The sequence below is a fragment of the Pseudopipra pipra genome, chromosome 4 (assembly GCF_036250125.1).
Source record: "Pseudopipra pipra isolate bDixPip1 chromosome 4, bDixPip1.hap1, whole genome shotgun sequence".
NCBI lineage: Eukaryota > Metazoa > Chordata > Aves > Passeriformes > Pipridae > Pseudopipra > Pseudopipra pipra.
The window spans coordinates 18,696,125-18,714,412 of record NC_087552.1 but is presented as its reverse complement, the minus strand read 5'-3'; the positions used below and the strand labels follow the sequence as shown (position 1 = coordinate 18,714,412).

General features: G+C 38.7%; 1 long non-coding RNA gene across 1 annotated transcript; it reads right to left on the bottom strand.

The window, feature by feature from the left end:
• Nucleotides 1–6,054: 6,054 nt before the first annotated feature.
• On the bottom strand, nucleotides 6,055–7,184 carry LOC135413838 (uncharacterized). Its single transcript, XR_010430423.1, has 2 exons — nucleotides 7,036–7,184; nucleotides 6,055–6,115 (listed from the first exon to the last, which is right to left on the bottom strand). It is a non-coding gene; the product is annotated as an uncharacterized LOC135413838 (long non-coding RNA).
• Between the last annotated feature and the right edge of the window lie 11,104 nt (nucleotides 7,185–18,288).

Genomic DNA, 18,288 nt, shown 5'->3' with positions numbered 1-18,288 from the left:
ACTGGATGTAGAATAGTTTTTCTGGTAGCACATATATTGACAGAGGGAACAGGTAACGCACCTGCTATCAATGTCTCACAGGTGTAAAGTAAGCTTTAAAGTTACATATATACTTTTAAGAGCTCATTGCCTGTGCTCAGGTGTGCTTAGGCTGACACCACTATCTGGGACTGCACCAGAATGAGGGACTGCTGCCAAGCACCCTTACCAAAAGCCAAATGCACCAGCCTGTGCTATGACAGAACAGAGAACCATGGCAAAAAGTGGTGGATATGCAGCAACAGACTGCTGCTCTCCCATGGTTTAAACACAACATCACACAGACCTCCATACAGCTGGATATAGGGTATTTCTTCATCAACATGTAATATAATAATATGCCATGTGTGTTTCAAAAACAATTTCTACAGAATTGTTTGTTTTACGTAGTACCAGTAGAAGAGACTGTAAGGCTCACAAAAAAACAGTAACACACCAGTCCTGCTTAGACTGCAGGAACTTTTCTTCCACATAGCCATCCCTGCTATATAGATATATATTTAGACCAATGATGAATCTCCCACTTACACAGGTTTCTGGTCCCAGGCTGATAGGTTGATAGCTCACCACTTGTGGTTTGCTCTGTGCAGCACAGAAGCCTGGTTGCCTTTTCATGGCTGCTGTTCTCCAAAGGGTGACTTCCCTTACCTGAAAGCACTAGTAACACTGTTTAATAGTGGACCACAGGGATGATACAACTGAGGGAGCCCCGTGTAGACTGTAAGTAGCAGATACCCAATAGATCTGCAGGCAAGAGGAATAATATTCCTGGAGGCACTGAGTGCACTCCACGCAGTTTGTTCTGCCGAGGAAGCTGCTGTGCTGGCCTTGAACTGTGTTTCTGTAAGGAACTGTGTACAGGTTTGTTTGTCTTTCACTGCAGATCTGCATTTTCCCTATTTCTTGATCCAGTAAGACAGTTATAGAATTTTAAAGTCCTTTCCATGCACTCTCTTTAAAGAATAGATGCATTTAGTCCAGCCAATTTTGGGTCCCAGATCAGATGATACCTGTTTTCCATGTCCTGAGTCATGTCTCTCTTTGTTTTAACTTCTTAAATTTCTGACTTCCTAAATCTCACTTAGTCATTCTCCTTATCTACAAGTAAGATTGAAGACCTGTTTCATTTCACCTCTAAGCAGCCTGCTTGGTATCTCATCTATTAATAGGAGTGAAATCACTGAAGTGGACGTCTGTCTGTCCTCTCAACTCAGGGTCTTATTACCAAGTTGTAGATCTTCCTTTGTAAAGATACATTCAAACAAAGCACAGGAATTTTATGCTAATGTTGCCTTAAAGATCGGGAGCAATAAAAACTCCAGGTTAATTTAGTGTAGTGATAAGATGTATAGCAGGTCTTTAACGAAGGCCTTCTGGCATAGGGAGTACATATAAGGCATGCACACATGTCCAGGGGTTCCACAATGTATGGTCTGATCCAAGAACCACCTGCCCTCCGATCTGCCCCCAGGCACACCTCCCCAGAAATTAGTCGGAGGTCCCAAGACCCTTTTCTTCCTCATCTTCCTCTTCTTCACAGCATGGACCGTCTTTGGAGCTTTTCCAAGGTTCCAGACTTGAAGGTTGCCTTGACCTATGATGATATCTTGTTGTTCCAGTCTGGGGTGCACATGTTCTTAAACAGAATGAAGGGCTGCCTTGAAGGAGTCTAAACAAGCTTACAGAATTTCAAAAATCCGATATGAAATGGGGGTATAGGTTTTGGTAAGTGTAAACTACTATTCTAAAGTGTGACAGACTATATAGCTACATTAAAATCTACAAAAAGCTAAAAGTCTGAAAATTCAAAGTCATCACTAACAACAACTTGACTGTCAGGTGCAACAAAACACAATGTGTGGATTCTGGTTGAACAGAGGACCTGAACCTCCTTTTTGTCAAGAGGAAGAGGGGGAATAGGATTTCCTAGACAGCATGGAAGGTATCCAAAAAGGTATCATAAGAAATCTCAGAGGAAAACACAAGAATTGTTACAACCCTAACTGTGCAGATATAGGACTCACTGGCCAAAGGCTGTCACTGCATAACAGGCAATTTTCTAACATGAATTCCTGACCTAGCCTAGCTTCAGAGCAGATGTCATTAGGAAATATGAAGGGCTTTCAGCAAAGAGAAGTGCTAAACAGCAAGCAGCACACAGTGGCAGTGACATAGAAAGGACAGAATACAACTTTCACCTGGACGTCTGTGGCTCCTGGCTACATCATTTATCCTCCTTCCCTTCAGCAAAATAAGAAGCTGTATATGCTTTCCTATTTTCCTTTCATTGCCCCTTCATCTTGTATCTTTGTTCTTCTCAGGCTACAGATGTGACTCAGAATCCTAATGAGGGACAGGAAGTCTCTTTTCTGGGCAGGCAGATTTAAGTAATTAGATTGGCTGTTTCACAACTCCCTTTTATTTGCTGGGCACTGAGTATATCATGTTATCTGTAGGTATTTGCTGGTTACTGAGATCTAAAAAGTATTAAATTAATCATCTATTTTAAAGAATATCTTTCTTGTTTTATTTTGACATTAAATTATCTGTCCAAATAGGTGAGGTGGGGGAAGTTAGAATAAGTAGTGTCTATTTTTTAGAGAAATTCATGGTACTTCTCAGGACTGAAAAAAGATTATTTTATTTACTGCTTATTTTAATTTTAATTATACTGATCTATTATAAATCCTTTAAAGACTAATCCTGAAATGCCACTTACATTTCTTTTTTGCTCTCTTTTAAAAGATTAATTTTGCCTCTAAGCAGATTCAAACTCTCTTACTGTCAATTGACCACAGAATTAATTGCCATACTGATCACAGAGCTGTCTTGAATTATGAGAAAACATGTACTTTGCTTCCACTATAAGCATTTCTCATACCTTTTGCTTATCCAAGCGTATTACAACCAGGAAAAAGAAATACAGGACAACTTGCAACTATATCTAACATGGCAAATTACCCTGGCAATTGCACTGGTTTTTCAAGCCATGTGGTGAACATGTTCCTCTCAGGTGACAAAAAGCAGTACTGCGATGATCTACAGGAGAGGTTTAAACCGGATATTAGGAAAAATATCTTCACTGAAAGAGTGATCAGGCATTGGAACAGGCTGTCCATGGAACAGTGGATTCACCAACCCTGGAACCGTTCAAAAACCAAGTATATCTGGCACGTGGGATATGAGTTAGTGGTGAACAAGGTGGTCCTAGGTGAACCCAATGATCTTAAAGGTCTTTTCCAACCTTAATGATTCTATTAAAACTATGAGAACTGTACTGCCAGCTCCTCCAGGCAACTTCAGAAATTGCAGCCATAGCACTAAGGGAGGTAGTTAGGGAAGGTGGCCAAGGGATTTAGAATCAGTAAAAATCTTTCTCTGCTGTATGAGTCATAAGAGGAGAGCAAACAGGGCATGACAAAATGGGCCTTTTGTCCAGGAGAGCAAGGATGGGTTTTCTTCTCCAGTTACCAAGTGAACAAAGGTTATAGCAGGTTGTTGTGTTGGGTTTTTTTCCCTAGAGAACAGATAGAGTCTTTTAGCAAGAGGCAGAAAAGCAGATAAGTTAAGCAGGTCTGCTTTGTGTCAGCTTCCTTGGCATTCGGGAGTAATAGGCACTAGCAGCAATAAACAGAAAATTAAAAAAATATCCCCAAACACCACCCGCCCAAAAAAACCCAACCAAGCAGAATCTGCCTTTCCTAAACCCATGCTGACTAACCCTGTTTCCCTGGTTATCCTGCACGTGCCACATCGTGGCACTCAAGATGATCTACTTTATAGCTTTTCCTCGTATCAAGGTTAGGCTGAAAAGCCTCTAGTTCCCTGGATCCTCCTTCCAACCCTTCTTGTAGATGGGCATTACATTTACTAACTTCCAATCATCTGGACTAGGACTGCTGGTAAATAGGAAGTTAGGACCTAAACCTAATGGGCAGTCCTGAAATGTCAGGACTATTAATTCACACAACATGCCATAACCTTGTCTTCCAATGTTTGCCAAGTTGTCCGGATTTATGTCCAGTTATTGACCCTAACTAAAGTCTTGGAAAAAATTCCAAGTAAAGAAAAAAGAAAAATAACCTCATAGTTTTTTAAAGCAGCCCAACAGGCCTCCAATGTTCAACACTGCACTGAGGAGGTTATATCTAGAAGTTTTAAGACCAGGTATAAAACTATCCCCCTGATCTGCTGGTAAGGTTTGTTTTTTTGTTTAGCCATAGGAGGCCAAGAGAAATGCCAGGAGGTGTGCTTCAACAATCTGTGTTTAGACACTGAAATAACTGACACAATTTGAAAAAAAAAAAAAAAGTTAATCCTCCAGCGGCTCTTGGGGTAAGTTTTGCCTTTTTTGTCTGTCGTCTATGGGACTCTTTCACTTAGATTGCAGATATCTTTGTTTCTTTCAGAAGACAAGCATTTTCTCTTCACTGGAGAATAAGAGGTACAAGATTCTCCCTGGAAAGCTTTGAAAAGTTTTTTACCCCTTTCAGTGTGACTTAGTGGGCATGTAGTAACAGTTAAGATATAGCTGCATGGGAGCTCTGCTTTGTTTAAGTTGAAAGCTGCTCATTCTTTTCTCTATTGCACAATTCAAGGGGAATCAGAAACTAGTGGAGCTATTCAAGGTCAGAAGTAGCAGTGAATAATAAGAAAGAATATTGCTATTCATTAATTAAGTCCTGTCTCCATTATGATCTTGGCATTACAGCTCAGTCAAGCTGGATGAATTTTTCCTCCCAGTCTCAGCAATTATCTTCCTTTGCTTTCCAACTGAAAAATAACTAGTACTGCCATAACCACCCCATTCTTCTCATTTCCAAACTATCCCCCCATCATCCCCCGTGAAAGGAAAACTATAGATACTTGTCAGCTCTGAAACTAGAGGTCTATTTAACATTTAATCCAATGGTGCAACACATCCACATATATTAATCCCTGTCATCTATGGCTAGTAAATATTTGCACAAGAAGAGAATACTGCATAGCTAAAAAAGTGATGGGCTAACCACCTCTAAATATATTTTAAATGCAAATATTTTTGCATGGTAGGTCATTTTCAAATCAAGTTTTTAGTGATATTTTTTTAAGCTGGATTATAGAAAGCCACTGACACTTGGTAATTAATATTCTCTATATAATCACAAATACATCTTAATATAAATATATATTCTGATGTGTAACTGTACCTGAGCTGATTCTGAAATACTCTTGTGGTACCTCTCAGCAGCTATAGTTCAACCACTTAATAGTCCCTGCTTTATTTGGTGACCTGAGCTCCTCTTTTGAACTGTATTTCCCATAAGGTCCTACTTCCCAGGTTGCTGCTGGGATATATAACAGATTTCTAACATATGGATAAAGAGGTTAAATATATCTTAACCTCAGGAGGAATCAATAGCCTACTTTGTGTCACAGGTCCAGTTATGATAATACCACAGACTATGGGTAAAGGAATCCAAGGTATTATGCAATTTCGTCCAAAAAGAAAGTTATTTCTGACTTAGATAAAAAGTCTAAATTAATGAGAAGAGACCATAGGAGGCTGGAGACATTCTAGCACATCACTAAGTCTTGGTCTTGCAGTGTGTGGAGCAGTACTGAGATTACAAATCATGACCAGGCTCACCAGAAAATGGTCTCTGAACTATTCCTTGTTTGTCTAAGGAATTGCCTGTAGGAATCAGGGAAGTATTCCTGGTTTAAGCAAACCTAGAATCATATAATTGTTTGGGTTGGAGGGGACTTTAAAGTACATCTAGTTTCATTTTTTTTTTTTCAGTTTCATCACAAATATTTTACAAGTTTTCCAAATAACATGAGGGGAGAAAACTCTTTGCTGTTCCACCAGTGGAGGGGAAACAGACCCTATTTCTTAGGACTTTCCCACCAGCAGTATTTTCCAGCTGTGTAGTCTTAAGACTGATCTTGACTCAAGGTCACAGAATAGAACAGCATTTGAATTCCATCCATCCCTAATCAGTACTAAAAAGCATGATTCTGAAGCCTTTCCACTTTCTTTTCACTTTGAGGACTGTTTTATTGTAAGAAAATCAGAAATGTCTTCTAGTCAACACTGGCAAATAGAAAAAAGAGGAAATAATAAGGAATCAATACAGGTAACAAGAAATACGGTCAATAGACTGCTGCAATACAATTGCAGATATGGCACATATGCTGGAGAGCTTTAATTTACCTTCATCCTTGATGAATAAACTCATTAATGGTTTTTTAATAGGGCTTGTAACATATCTCCCATCTGAGACATTAGGAATGCTTTAATGAAAACCTCATCCTCAAAAGATGATATTTTTGTAGTAAATTCTTCCTAAAATGCTATTCTTGTATCCTCAGAATTCTAAACTATTTAAGCAATGGCTAATTTATTCTGTTGTCTGTATCTAGTGATGTGAGTCCTTGTTCTTTCTAGTCACAATTATTTCTACTAATAGTTATTACAAATAGCAAGAAAATATCAGGAAAAAGACAAGAAGTGTATGACAGCTAAGTAAAGTAAGCTATCATCAGAGGTCCTTTTGTGTTACCTGATTTCCAAGATGATGTACAATTTTTAACCAGTACATCACAGTTGCAGAAAACCCCTATGATACATTTTAAAAAGCACACATTTGAAACATTTTTGACAGCTTTCCTGCATTTCCTCCATATTCTGTGTGCAAAAATGCTCAAACACCCAACAAACTGATGTACATCTGTTCGAAGTCTGGCTTAGTTTCTGAAGTCTCATTTCTGAGAAAGAACTCTGGCTTATGGCACGTACTTCGAGCAGCCAGGCTGTGTTCAGACAAAACTGCCTGCTGACTGAAGCACACAGTTAAGAACTGGAAACTGTAAAAGTGGGAAAGCATTAGAAATTATAACAGTTGGACAGAAGTGCTATTTCCTCATAGAAGAGAAAACAAAAGAGGAAACCCTGAGAACTCATGCTCATAAAGAAATTATGCACATTCACCATTTTTTTTTAGAGTAGCTTACGGTTGCTGGAGAACTTTGGAGAGCCACTCTGCTTTCTATTATTTGCATATTCCATGTTCTGCAAAGTTTCACTGTGACTTTTGTAATACAACAATGGTTATATTTACATGCAAGCTGTATATTTTTGAGTTACAATTTTGTCTACTCCTGCTGCTCATTTCTCACCTGGAGTCATAATGCTCTCCTCAGGATCATAATCACCTGCACAGCAACCCATGTTGATGTCACAAACAAAGGGTTATGACTTCAGCTGAGTGATTGGTAGGAACAGAAAGGTTTATGTGAAGAGAGATACTGTTCGCATGCAAATGTGTCCATTTAAGAGGACAAAAAAGAGGAAGTGAGAGCCATTATTTACAAAGCAGTATGTTAGCTGGATTGCAGTCATGGAATGTTTTTCAGATTCTATGAAGCATTCAGCACATCTTAAAAGAAAACAAAAAAAAAGCACAACCTGGCTCCAAATCTCTGCTGTTATCAATTGGCACAGATCACTGGATTCTGGCCCACCTGCAATCTGCAGCAAGTTGTGGTTTGCCTTTTGCTCACTGTATGAGGATGCTGTTGATTCACTGCATCTGTTTTTGTCAGCCAGTCCCAATTTCAATTATTTTATTTATCTGCAGCTATCTGTGCTCAAAAGCTGAGTATACCAGAGAAGCGCACTGGAGCTTGGCATCAGCTGTTATTAAACAAAAAAGTTGAACAGCAGATGGACATTAGAGAGCTTGGTTTCTCACACAGTAGGGGCAAGCTAATACCACTAAACAAACAAAAAGTATGCAGGGAAGTTGGTGGTCAGGCTGTTATCCTTACTGGTTTCCTTCAAGAGGAAGGAACATGAAAGTATGTCTACACAAGGGTTGTAACCCTTCTTCCTCAGCCAGGAGAACTCCTTACCTTTTCTTCATGCTGTCAGGTTGTGCTTTAAGGCTGCTTGGACAGTCTTAAAACAAGTATGTGGAAGCCAAAATTTAATGACAGCATCGAGATAAGAAGTAGACTGTTTTAAACACTTCCCAAGATGCTACGGTCTAGCAAATGGATGGGACTCTGCTTGGAAGCTGTTGACTAAAGCATCTTGATTTAATCTGAAACAGAAAGGACATTAATTCACCCATAAGGCAGTTTAGTGAAACCTTGCCCAAGGTAAAACCTGAGGTTGAGATCAGAAGCAAACAAAAGTAATAGAAATTTGGTATTCATGTGAAGGGTTCCTTTAAAAATCTAGTCCAAGACTGAGGAGGTGTCCAAGGACTAGACATGTCTGATATAGACTTAGGTAGCTCACAAAACATACCTGTCCTCAGCTCCATACAAACTCAGTTGACAGAGTCTGGCATGTACAGAGAGAAAATTAAAACAAATATGTGAATGGTCTGCACATGTCCATCTCTTTTAACTAATGGAATGAGCATCTAATGACTAGTCCTCTGGGTTCAATATCTCAACTTCATGCTTAAATCAATAGACAAATTCAAACCTAAGACTAACTGCAATTTCGAGCAGTGAAAGTGGGGCTTTTTACAAGAGTAATTATATGGAAAGCTGATAACTTTTCCTTCATTAGAGAGACTTGAAACATAAAACTCTGTTTTATGTAGACATTACAAAATAATTTGTTTAGTGTGTGATGTTAGTTTTTTATATAACTTTTCTGTTTTCATCCTTAAAATTTAATTCCATATAGATGGCTGTTACCTTGATTTTCTCTCCTGAAACAGAACTGAAATGTCCAGATCTTCGAAACTGAAAAAATTGCAGTTTTAAAGAATTCTTTAGGTCCTATTTAAGGAATGAGAACTAATAACTATAACATTAGTTAATTTTTATATGAATTATCTTCCCTGCTGCATAACTTCAGACAGCCTAATTAGAGTCTACATTACAGCTTCAGATCTTTTGATCTCTATCTCAGAGATGATTTGAAAAATTTTACTAACTGATGAGCTACTAAGAATCCAGCAAACTCAAAACTAAGACTGCTTAGACTGACAAGATGTTTATGTCTTTCCTTTTGGAAGAAACTGTCAACCTCATTTATAATGGTGCTAAAAAGGTTCGGGCTGGTCATTAAATTTTCCAATGCAAAACTTTCCAGAGGAAAGATGAGAACACTCTAAAACCTCAGTCTTACTGAAAAACTAAAGGAAATAATTAAAGGTCTTAATATTTCTCCTCATTCCATTGCAGAAGGCAATAAACAAAATCAGTTTAGATTGATTCCATTTCTGCCACTATGGATCTTAGGATCTGCATTGGTACTAGCTGTTTTATTCTTCTATTAGCATATATATTACAGAACATACCTTCACATTTTATATCAAAGCTTACACATAATAGACCAGGCCTACAAGTCCTTTAGTAAGAGTAATGCTTGCCAGAAGATGGCTTTTCTCCTTTAGTCACTGTTCTTATACTTTCTTGCTTACCTGGGAAAACAGAGGTGTGCTTGACCTCATCTTCTCAGAGTCCTCCTATATTACAAAGTTAATCCTGTACTTTCTAGTCTTCCAAACAAAGTTTTGGGTGAAATACTTCCTTGAAATACTTCCTTTGGACAAATGGCAAAATTGGCAGTTCTTAGCCTGCTCTGTTCCTGTGCTACTAGGAAGTACGTGTAGTACAGCTTTCAGTGATGAGTTCTGTCTGCCAGACACATTGCTGTAGACTGTTTTTATGTATTCCATGTCCAGTCCTCACATAATTGTTCTCACTACAGCTGAACAGTTATTTGTTTTTTTTTAATCTATCTTTTTTGGTGTCCACACCAATAACTCAGAGAAATGTTGCCACAAAATGTTGGTTCTTTACATCTCTGTAGAAAATGCTTTGGCTTTGAATTTTCACAGTTGCTACCAAAATATAGCGATATCCCAAGCTACCTCATGCCAAAGAGCAGACTGATTTTTGAGCCGATCAGGAGAGATTTACCAGCAGAACAAGATGTTCTATTTTTTGATGTTTATGCCCAACTCTAAAGTTGCTGCCAGTCAGAAGTATCTTTTGGCATTTTTAGAATGCCCAGACTAAGAAATGGCATGCCCCATACTACAGTCTTTCTTAACAGTGATGGAAGAAAAAATGCCAAACAACTGCACCATGACTTGTGAGAGAAGAATACATATCCTACCCTAGGGTAAGATAATGTGATAGGTCAGGAAGACAGCACAGTGGAGTGGTGAGAGACATTCCCTGTTTCTGGAAAAATCTACCAATTCTCAACAAATTCATTCAAATCAGACATAAGACAAGCATTCATATCTCAAAGTTTCTGTATAGGCAGTTATTCTTGTAGAACTCCATGCCCTTAACAGCTAAGTGGCCAGCTGCACCTGTACTACTGTCTCTGGTTTGTACCATTCTTTACTTAAAAAGAAGTGAATTTGAACAAAATAGTAGTAAGGGATGCATCTGTGAAATCATTTAGAAAACATTCTCAGACTCAGTTACAAAGCATGAATATTTACTTCTGTTAAGTATTAAAGGAATTTTTCTCTCCAAATATACCAAACACATAAATGTCTAGCAACTGAACTTTGTATATGTCTATTATTTTCTTAGGTATCCATCCTGGTCATTCCATGATATCCACCCTGCCCTTCCTTGGTAACTGAAGTGCTTGATGTGACTGAGCACTCTGGCCAAGACTCAGCATCACTTTTAGCTGCAACAGTTTAGTAGAGATTGCCACTGAGGCATTGAATGACCAGAGCATCTTCAGCAGTTTGTGAGCCACCCCTAATTTCAGGACAGCTATTCAAGACCTATTCAAATAAGACCAAGTGTCCTGTGTAGCTTAACTGTAAAGGCTCAGGGAATATTGCATGAACTATTCAGCTATTCTGACCCAGGTATAATAACCCACAATCCACCTTTGTACTTTTGTAGAGCTCTAATGTCAGCAAAGGGACTCAGAGCTCTTTCCCGTTTCACAAGGAGGGGCCAGATGCAAACCATTACTTTCCTTAGGTAAATGTGATCACTTAAATCTATCTCTTAGCCAACCAGATTAGAGGGCTACTAATACAAAAACAGCAGCACTTGGTAAGAGGTAACAGCACAAAAGCAGGGAGATTTTTGAGCTGCAATGCACTTTTTCAGCTTCTTTACATTAGGTTTGTAAGTACTTTTGATCTTAAGTCCTGAAAACTATATCTGTAATGGTACAACAGGCCTGATATTTCATCATTTCATCACAAGTTGCATCTAGTTATGTTCTCACCCATCCTTTCAGCAAGCTCTTGCAAAAACTGACTTACAGTGTTGGAAAAAAATGCACTGAAAAAGAGATGCATGCATGAATGAAGACCAAACAGCAGGATTTAACAGTAAGACAGTGGAGATTAAAAAAAATGTACTATAATATCTACTCTAAATGAAGCACATTAAGAGGGATAGTAAACACTGATCTATGTAATGGACAGCACAGATTCCCTGCCCATAAAAGTAAGTAATAAGGAAATGCTTTGTAAATGGAAGAAAGTTTAACACAAGGGACACTGTTAAAAATTTTATGTATCTCAGGGCTGGTATACAGCATGCAAGAAATATGCCTTCAAGGGCATAAAGGGTTTCCCCTTTGGTACATTATCTGGAAACCATTTGTAAAGTAGAAGCACATTATTCAAGCCACCCCAGGAGAACAGTTTTTTAAGAATATGTATTTTCATGCTTTCTAGAAGCAATAAAGGAACTGTCACTGTGGGTGATTTTCAGTCCATTTAAAAGACATTGCTTAGAGAGGAAGGAGTTCTTGTCCTGGCCTGCAGTAAGGCAAGAATCCTGGAGAACTGTATCATTCCTCAGAAAAGAGAGGCAATGGAAAACATCTGAAGGACTTCAGTGCTAGCTGTCTCCACTCAGGATGGCTACATAGTGCTTTAGCTGTACTCAGCTCTCTGAAAATGTTGCACTTGAACTAAACAAAATGAAAAAATTTTTTGCTATTTTCACACTTCCAAAATGTGAATTGGTTTAAAATGTCAATAAACAAAGCAACGTGATAGAAGTCCAACTTTTGTCCTATTTATGATTATGTGTTCATCATTCTACTCAGAAAATATAGGAACTACAGGCTAAAGTGCAGTGTTCAGGAAGGCAGTTCATATCCACAGTACTTTCAATAGTTAAGAGGAGCGTAAGATGATGGCTTTGGGGACAAATTATATTTCCTCTCAACAACCAAAAAAAAAAAAATGCAGAAAGCAAAATCCTTTGCTGTAGAAAGAATATTGATGGGGTGTTGAAGCAGCAAAGCAATAGAGTTTGCCATTATGTAGAAGTTGAAACCAAAGTCAAATAGAAAGCAAATGAATCTGAGAACAATAACACTGCATGTGTGATAAATACCAACTAGATACATAAATTGAAGCACAGATGCATCACAGAGTTAAGCCAAGAGTCTGAACTGACTCATGGCAATACATAGAAGTATGACAGTCTGCAAAGGGAACCAAGTTGTTGTTAGACTACCTAAAGCAACTAAATGACTGCAAATCTAGGCAAGGAAAGGCCAGAAGATCACTGCAATCTCTTCCATACATTGCCTCAAGTGTGCTGGAGCCCGCAGCCTCCAGACTGCTCATTCCATTTCTGCTTTGCTTTATGCTCCATAGCCCACCTACCAAGGAAAATGACTTCGGGCAGTGTTGCTGTACTGCAGCTGCACTGGGATTGTAACAAGAAGCTGCTGCGCTGTATGGTGGCACAAATCTCTTCTGATTAGCTCACAGCTACCTTAATAATCTATATAACAACACAATGTATTATGCTACAAGGTGGACCTGTCATGAATTTACTCCCCTGCCGTGACTTCTGCCAGTTCTATGTGGAACTCTATGCAGGATCTCCCCTCCAGGCTTTTAGCTGCAAAAAAGACAAAGAAAAACAAGTGATTTTCTAATGACCATCATGAGCAAAGGAATTAGAGTTGCTCTCCTAACACTTCACACTATAGTTCATCCTCACATTCATCCTCATGGTCCCACTGCAAATCTACAAATATGTTAGTAAGGTGGCATCTTGCCTGAGGATATCTCACCCTCTCCCTGTATACCTTGATGAACTAGCCAATATAAGTGGGAACACTGCAGCTGATGGACTAAATTGAAACTCTTAGAAGACTCATGACAGCACCAAGTTTCTGAGCTTGCAGTATTTCATCCTGTTGAGTAACCACCACTGCGTAAAAAAAGAAAAATTGAGCTTAAGATCTGTCATGCTTTGTTGACTACCAGTTGAGTGAACAGTTTACCTTCTTCTAATGTAGTCAGTTTGTGGTATGTATCAAGAAGGTGAAACTGCTTTTTTGCCCGGATTCCTAGGGGGAAGAGGCAGTTCATCCAAAAAGGTACCAGTCAAGCAGCACACAAGTGTTGGTTAGTCAGTGAGCACCTCTGCTTCCTCAAATGAACTATGATGCCACTGAGGACCACAACAGCTAATAATCATAGAATGGATCATAGAATGAATCAAGTTGGAAGGAACCTTAAAGCTCATCTAATTCCATGACAGGGACACCTTTCACTAGACCAGGTTGCTCAGAACCCCATCCAACCTAACCTTGGGCACTTACAGGGATGGGGCATCCACAACTTCTCTGGGCAACCTGTTCCAGAGCCTCACCACACTCACACTGAAGTATTCTTTCTAGTATCTAATGTAAATCTACCCTCTTTCTGTTTGAAGCCATTTCCTTTTGTCTTGACTACATGCTCTTGTAAACAGTAGTAACCTTATAAATAGTAGTAATCTCCAGCACAGGGTAGGGAAAGACATTAACTTTGCTTAACTAATTAACTAATGACATTAACTAATGCTGACATGGCATTTCTTCATGTTGTGCTTGTGTCACTAAATTAACTGTCCTGATGGATGCATTACAGTAAATTACACCAAATAGAAAGCATCCCAGAAAGTTAATTAATCACTTTTCAATGGGTAAATATTTAAGTGCTTGCAGAAGCACTTTTCTCTTTTCAGAAAGACCTAGCAACTCTTTCCCCAAGGTATTCAGTGCGACTCAGGAATAATGCAAATGAAATGTTTTTAGAGGCATATGCCTGAATTTTTAAACGCTTTATTTTACCACAAGATATCTGACTGCAGAATGAGCAAAGTCTAGTTTCTAGTGAAGTCTTGTGTCTCCAGTGGGCCTCCTCTCTAATATATTCTCCAAGTATCTAAGAAAAGGAAAGGTACAACTGTTTCCTTCTTGCAGGTTTTAGGAGGTTCTTTCTTGACTACCTAAGTCCATAATTTCATGAAAGTTGTCAAATACAACACTTTTGACTCCTCTATTCTGTCAATATTGATTGAAATATGATTATTTAAAAGTTAGGTTTTGGGACACACAGATGTAAATTCACACAGCTATACTCACTTCATGATTGTATTGACCATGATTTTTAAGTAGACAAAAATCTGTTCTAAAGGCACTAAGACACAGATTTTCAAGGGTATGTAGACAATACTCCTAGAACTTGCAAGTGATTTAATTGGCTGCATCTAAACTGTAGTGCTCTGACTAAAGCAAACATTTTGTTAAATACCTTCTGTTGCTTTTAAGAGGATTTACCACTTCAGTAATATGGAGGACCTGTGTAGCAGAGAAGTCCAGACAATATTGAAACAAAGCAGGCTTAATTGTCACTTAATATCACAAACCCCAGTGTTGGCAGCCATAGTCCCATAGACTTTCAGCAAGGCATGGTTTCCAGTTTTTGGAGTTTCTGGTTCAGGATTAAACCAAAATTCACCTTTAAGTTTCTTTCGGAGTCAACTCCCACACGGAAGCAGTATTTGTATTACATCATTTTAGGAGTGGGAATGAGACATTTCCTTTTTGTTTACACAGTGTCACCCATCTGTGCTAATTAGCAGTTTGGAGAGGTAACAATGCTAGGTGTTTCTTCATGACTTGCACACAAGAGATTTTGCAGAGGCTTGTATGGGAGAAGCAGGAAGAAAAACTCTCAGCCAGTTCTTCATCTGATGTGAGATGATGGAAATGTAGTGAAAACAGCAGATCTTGTGGATTTACACGAGCCTCCAGGCTTTCTTAATGAAGAAGTGCCATTCAGCAGTTACATGTGCTCTCACCTGTATGAGCATTATTGCAGATGAAGGCAGAAAAGCTCATCTGTAAAAGCCTGAGTGGATGGCAAATCAAGTTAAGTGATCATCAGACATGCAGGAGAATGACAGCACATTCCAAATACAAACATGACTGATTTAATAGGAAGGAATACATTTAATTCAGAGTGACACTGAGACAGGAAACCAAGCCGGGGGGCTGAATAGAGAGACATATGGACAAAAGACCAAGGGAACAAAATCATGCTAACCAGGTCACATTACCTGAAAGATGAATAAGTTTGGACACTTGCAACTTTCCAAAGTTTAGTTGTCAGTGCCTTGAGACTTCAAATGCTATCAGCTCATTACTTTGGATAGAGACAGACTGAAACATTATGAAGTAACTCAGGATACAGAGGTGACCAGGTAACACTAGGAATGATTTCAGTGGTGAACCAGCAGACATAAAGACAACAATAACTTCTGTGTGATTTTCCAATGCCTTATATTAATCCATGAATGGTTTCATGTTCCTCTGTTTCTGTAATTCTCAAAGAAAGAAAGAAATGGATTCCTGCAGGCTAGCTGTAACAGGATAAAGTCAAGTCTAACCCTGGCCTGAAATGCATCCCATTTCTCTAAAAAAATCAGACAGCATGAAGTGCCTCAGAGGCACAGAGAGGTGAAATGACTTGCTTGAGTCTCTTCCAACATCTCAGAAAAGAGTCCAGTGCATTAAATATGTCTAAACAGTCTAATTTCAGATTCATCCCCACAGGCAACCAAGAATATCCTTTAAGCATATGCAGCATAGTTAGATGTATGCCTTTACTACCACCACTCCTCCTATGTGGCTACACTTACCCCAGGAAAAGAAAGTAGGCAGGATGGAATTATCTCAACATAGATTACACATTCAGGATCTTTGGAGGCCACAGTGCCTTTGGATTCGCTGAGTCTCAGGGGACAAAAACATTCCTAGTTATTGGGAATTGGAGGTCTCACACAGATATAACCACTGTACAGTTTTGGCTTTCCAACAGCTAGCTAACTGAAAACAAAGAGAGTAATAATATTCAGAAAAAAACTTCAGAAGACAATTGTGACACCCATCCAATCCACTTGCTTCTAGGTGTAGTAGTTCAATAGGATTAATCCCATAAGGGGTAAGACCATGGCTCTGTAGGAACAAGGAATGTGCATGATTCTTATGTCCTTGAATACCTTGAGGCATGAAATGACTGTTCCTGTATGATCCCTCACGATCCTTTGAGACATTTGGGTGGAAGGCAGACAGAAACAGAGCAAACTGGTGGCGAAGTTCCACATTGCTCCCAAGGGCATTCAGCATGAGAACTGAAGGCACTTCAGTGTCCAGAACCATCTTTCTCCTTCACTTGCTTCTGTGCATGCTGTGAAGCTGATATCAGTCCTTCCTCAGTAGACTGAGCGTTCTCCACCCCCAAAAGCTTTGAGGCAAAAAGGACATCCTGCATAGAAAATCACAAAGGGGAAAATTAATGTTTAATATTTTCTCATCATATGTGACCACTTGCCTAAAAAAGCCCAAAAGCTACACCAGGAATCTAAAAGGTGGAGAAACATAAATGTGTTAGGTGGAAGTATGCCGTGGAAGCTAGGTGTTATTACTTACCTCAGTGAAAGGATTGAAGTTCAGACCTTCTTCTGAAAAATGGCAATTGAGTCAAAAATGGAATGTAAGGCCAGTGAGTTTTTATGAAGACAAAAGTTTAATTTCCTTCTTACATTTGACACTTATCCACTACCTGTGAGTAATCTGAGCACTCTTGTCAACAAGCAGAAAACCCTACCTAACAGAATTCCTTACATTTTATCAGAACAGGCTTACTACGATAGGAGATACTTTTCCTCAAGTGTTTCTGATAACCATCTGAGTGTAATATTTTTTTAATTTATTGTTTTGTTTTTTTTTTCTTTTCACACACACGTGTACTTTCCATGAATGCATTTTTTACAGAGAAGTGTCAAAGACAAAAATAGTTATGTAAAGGTGGGGTGTATTTTATGGACATATATTGGACAAAATATGTTTTTTGATTTTATATGTTACCCTCTAAGACTGAAACTGAAATGAAGTAATACAGGTGATGTGTGGCAGGCTGCCTGTTGGAGAACTCCATTCCTTTTTCCAAGGACTGTGAACTGCTGTCATGACTGTTTACACACTAGGCTTTCCATTCATTATCTTAATTTTCTGTGGCAAGGAGGGGTGACCTCATGTGCTTTTGATATCCTAAGAAAAGAAGAAAAAGCTATAACACTCTCATCTCCCACACATATCCCCCTAAAATCCTCGGACAAAATTAAAACTATAATACATGGGCTACAGAGATCTCTGGCTCACAGCATCAAAGTTCTGGATAAACGAAGTATCTTTATGCTAGGCAAGTTAAACTGTTTTAAATCAACACTTCAGCCTTAACTGCAGGCAGGAACATGTTCCTTTAATTGGTTATAAACATACAAAAGAGTTACTGTTTGTTTAGAGATATGGAAAAAAGGAGATTCTTTTTTATGTGCTGAACAACTTCCTCTTAGGGACAATAGGAAATTTATTAAGGTCATTTCTCAGAGCCCCCAAAAAACTGGGGGCCTGTATATTTTAGATGCTTTAGGGGATAAAGTAAAAGTAGTTCTGATCTTGAATGCAAAGAAAACTATTAAAAAACACAGTTAATAACCTTCAGGTATCTCTAAGTTTTCCAATTGGCCTTAAAAGAGAGCTATGATATGCCCTCTGTTTGCAAGATTCAAAGACCATTCAAAAGCAATGTCAAAAAGCAGTACTAGTAAAAAAAATCTTCTGGAGTATGGGGACTCAGTTTCTCATACAAGCATTTAATCAAGGATGAAGAGTCCTAGACACAAGTACCAGGCATCTGAGCAGAGAACTGACAAAAGAAATATCCCAAATATTTGAAAGGAGATGAAAACAAGTAGAATGGTAGGAACAGACTTTAGCTGAGCATGCAGAGAAATAACCTGCTCCTGTAAAATGGGTACTGTTTTACTAGATGCCACAGAGGTAGTGAAAATTTAGGGAAACACTACCATCCTGGGACAAAACCAAAATGCCCTCATATTTCACAAAATCTCAAAGGGTCTTGGGGACATTTGTAAGGACTGCGCTAG